The sequence below is a fragment of the Trifolium pratense genome, linkage group LG2 (assembly GCF_020283565.1).
Source record: "Trifolium pratense cultivar HEN17-A07 linkage group LG2, ARS_RC_1.1, whole genome shotgun sequence".
Lineage (NCBI taxonomy): Eukaryota > Viridiplantae > Streptophyta > Magnoliopsida > Fabales > Fabaceae > Trifolium > Trifolium pratense.
Window position 1 is genome coordinate 54,457,942 of NC_060060.1, and position 3,821 is coordinate 54,461,762.

A 3,821-nucleotide genomic window follows, 5' to 3' on the forward strand; every position below is an offset into this window, starting at 1 on the left:
TCTTATAATAAAGAAGACAAAGTAGTCATTGAAAATTTCTCTCAAAATGCAAAATACATTTCCCCAACTATTAAAAAAAAATTATATATATATATATATATATATATATATATATATATATATATATATATATATATATATATATATATATATATATATATATATATATATATATTTTATATAGGAAGGTACAAAATGAAATTAGAGAAGAGATTGACAATGAAAAGTTTTGTTTAACTTGTTGATAAAGCTCGTGATGAAATCTATAAAATACCAAATGATACTAGTTGTTAGATTTGTTGATAAAAATATACTATATGTCAAAGAAGGATCGTCTCACCATAGTCTTAATTTTAAGTATTCTTAACATTCAAAATGTTTCAGATCAAGAATATGACGAAGCTAGTAGTATACATGGAAAGTTAAACGGTTGTTTTCCCATGTAAGATCTAAATCAGTCCTTGATCACCATGATTCTCGATGTTAATGGCTTTGCCAAAACAAAATTTGTCGTATTTGTTGCTAGCAATAAACCACACAAAAAAAAATTTAAACGCCGTTGCCGGGGATCGAACCCGGGTCACCCGCGTGACAGGCGGGAATACTTACCACTATACTACAACGACAAGTTGTTGGTCTTTGAAATCTAATTAAGAAGACATCTTACTAAATGATTGCTGAATATAACAATTTTCATAAGGACCTGCTTGAGCAACTGTGTGCATATTACTACAAAAAACAAGCCATTAGGTTTGGTCTAGTGGTGAGGAGTTTGGGTTGTAATGTTGTAGGTCATGGATTTGATTCCCACTCATTGTAAATCAAAAAATATTACTACCAAAAACCGAAATTCATACATTCTAGAACAATTGTTTTGGAAGTAAACAATTGCTTAAAAACAAGATGGTCTGTAATTGTAAGAGAACTTGAACCATCCAATTGTTAATTTTACGAAATTAGATAAAGACCACTTGCATTTCCATAACAAACATATGTTTGGAAAGAAATGAACAGAAAACTGTGTTCCAATTTCTGAAAGAAATGTGGCACATGTATGATATATCTCAGTCACATGGCAAATTGTACATAAAAATGTAGATTGTTTTATGTTAGATTCATTTGTTTATAATTGAATAGAATGCAGAAAGCAGCAACTAATTCTAAAAATAAAAGGTACAGTAACTGGAAGTTCCAAGAACTAATTCTAAAAATTAAAATATTTTGGGGTGAGAGAGGCTCGAACTCTCGACCTCAGGATTACTCAGAAGCTATGAGACCTACGCGCTAGCCAACTGCGCCACCACCCCTTCGTGATGCTTGTTTTCAACTAATGGTAAATATAAACAACGGCTATAGAAAAGAAACAAACAGTTCCTATTTTGGGCTTTTGGGGCGTATAAATGCATGTCAATCACCTGATCTGGTTCGGGATCAATTCTACCATCAAGTAGCTCTAATCACTTTTCGATTATAATTGCGAAGATCGAACTGTGATCCTTTCTACTAGGTTCAGCGTCAATCACCACTGAGTCAACTAACGATCGGTATTCATGCCATTTTTTTTTTCACTTTACTATATATCTTTTTAATAGTTAAAGAGAATATAGGAAAAATTGTTCATGCGATACTTTTAATTAATTTTATATAGCGATTAAGTTTTTTGTATATTTTTAATTTGATCCTTTATGTTATAAAATGATAACAATGTTGTTCTTTTTTACATTAAAAATCTAAAAACTGGTAAAAAAAATCTAGAAAACTTATTGAAAATCTCATATCTTCATGCTAGAAGTAGGATTGGATTTAATTCTTGTTTCTAATGAAAGATGAATTTTGAGAGAGGCATGAATCAAAGAGGAGGATGGATGAAAGGGAAGAGCCTATTTTCTACAACACCCTAATCACTTCTTTCCACTCATAAATAAACCAACCATAATCACTACACAAGAAGACAAATTGAAGAAGAAATGGGTTATATTCTTGGAAAAAAAATCAAATCTAAATTCTAGAAAGGCTTAATTAGTAAAATGGTCCCTTAAAGACATTTTTGGTTTCACATTGGTCCCTTAAAGAAAAAAATGACCAAATAGGTCCCTTAAAGAAAAAAAGGTCCGAATAGGTCCCTTAAAGATATCTCCGTTAATCAGTTTGGTCCCTTAAAGACATCTCCGTTAATCAGTTTGGTCCTCGAAAAAATGGACGGAAAGGACCAAACTGATTAACGATGATGTCTTTAAGGGACCTATTCGGACTTTTTTTTTCTTTAACGGACCTATTCGGACCTTTTTTTCTTTAAGGGACCTATGTGAAACTAAAAATATCTTTAAGGGACTATTTTATTAATTAAGCCATTCTAGAAATTATTCTTTGCCATAGAAATGGAAGTGAATGTGCTTAATCTTAGGAAGGCCGGAGCTTGTGGAGTCACATAGTTCAAGGATTGATGAGGTATAGTTTGCTTTTTGCCATGAAGAAATGAGTATTTTATTTGTAAGAGATGAAGAATTCAGTTTTTTTTTTCTATTTTTTTTTTTTTGAAAAATATAGATTTCTTTGATGAAAATTTAGGATTTTGTTGAATATGAAGATGCATGGTATGAATAATGAATTTTTTGTTTTTTTATGAAGTGTCACATTTTATGTAAAAAAGAATTTATAGCAATGTTAGCATTTTATAACATAATAGATCAAATAAAAAAAATAAAGAATTGAATCTTTACTTAATGTTAGCATTTCCCTTCCAAATACTTCCTCCGACCCCTCTTAGTAAATCTAAAAAGTAAAGTTTCTTTTATACTATATTAAAGACCAGAGATTTTTTCTTTCTCTTTTAGTTAAATAAGTGCATTTTTTTACATGTATTTAGTGTTTCTTTGGTATTCTTTGTGATTTCCTCATCACACTTTATTTTATTTTTTTGTCTTTGTGCGGTATTCACTTCTTTTAATTCGAAGGATTAATTTCGATCAAGTGCAATTCCAACCGACGAATTTGGAATTTGGTGTCACCAAAGCAACAGATTCAGGAGCATATATATATATATATATATATATATTTCGGATAAATACTTCAAAAATACAATCATAGGTTGAAAATTGCACTGAAGAGATAACTACAGAGGCAGAGACATGAGAGGATCCAGATCCATAAGTAACAAAACCTAACATCACAACAAGGGCGGTCTTATGCATAAATTACTAGTGGGGTTAAATTTTTTTGTCTAAGAACTAAATTATTATATTGAATTTACTAAAAAATTATATTAAAATAATCGTAACAACTAAATTTACAAAGAAAATAGTCTATAATCCATTTATTAAAAAGCTATACTAAATTATCAAATCTTTATAATTTTAAGTTACTCCATTTGAAAATATGGGAATTGATATGGGCTAAAACATTAGGAAATGTTCTTTGTATATATGATGAGAAAGGACCGAACAAGATGTAAAAAAGGACCGTAGGCAATAGATATAGCCCAAGCACGAAGCCCTTCCTCATCTTTTCCCTGCAATTTCAATGACAAAGCCTCTATGCTTGTGGTGTGGGTGGGAGTACCTTATCTGATTTTAGGTCCTTTTTTTTTGTGTGTGTGTCTTTACCTATTTCAAGAAAATAAATCTGTTAAAATAAATTAATATTCATATATCTAAAATATTGTTGAGAGTTGAGACGTAAACACCTAAGTTATTAAATTCTAGTAAAAAAAAAAAACTAAGTTATTAAATTTACGTGGTTAATAAACTCCAACTAAACACAATTCATTCGGAAGGATATGATTTTAATTTTAAGTGAAACAATTATTAGTCATATTTTAATCA

At 29.9% G+C, this 3,821-nt stretch overlaps 2 non-coding genes across 2 annotated transcripts; both read right to left on the minus strand.

Moving 5' to 3' along the window:
- Nucleotides 1-554: 554 nt before the first annotated feature.
- TRNAD-GUC lies at nucleotides 555-626 on the minus strand. The gene has a single exon. It is a non-coding gene; the product is annotated as a tRNA-Asp (tRNA).
- A 596-nt stretch (nucleotides 627-1,222) lies between these two features.
- TRNAM-CAU lies at nucleotides 1,223-1,307 on the minus strand. The gene is given in 2 exon segments: nucleotides 1,223-1,258; nucleotides 1,270-1,307. It is a non-coding gene; the product is annotated as a tRNA-Met (tRNA).
- Between the last annotated feature and the right edge of the window lie 2,514 nt (nucleotides 1,308-3,821).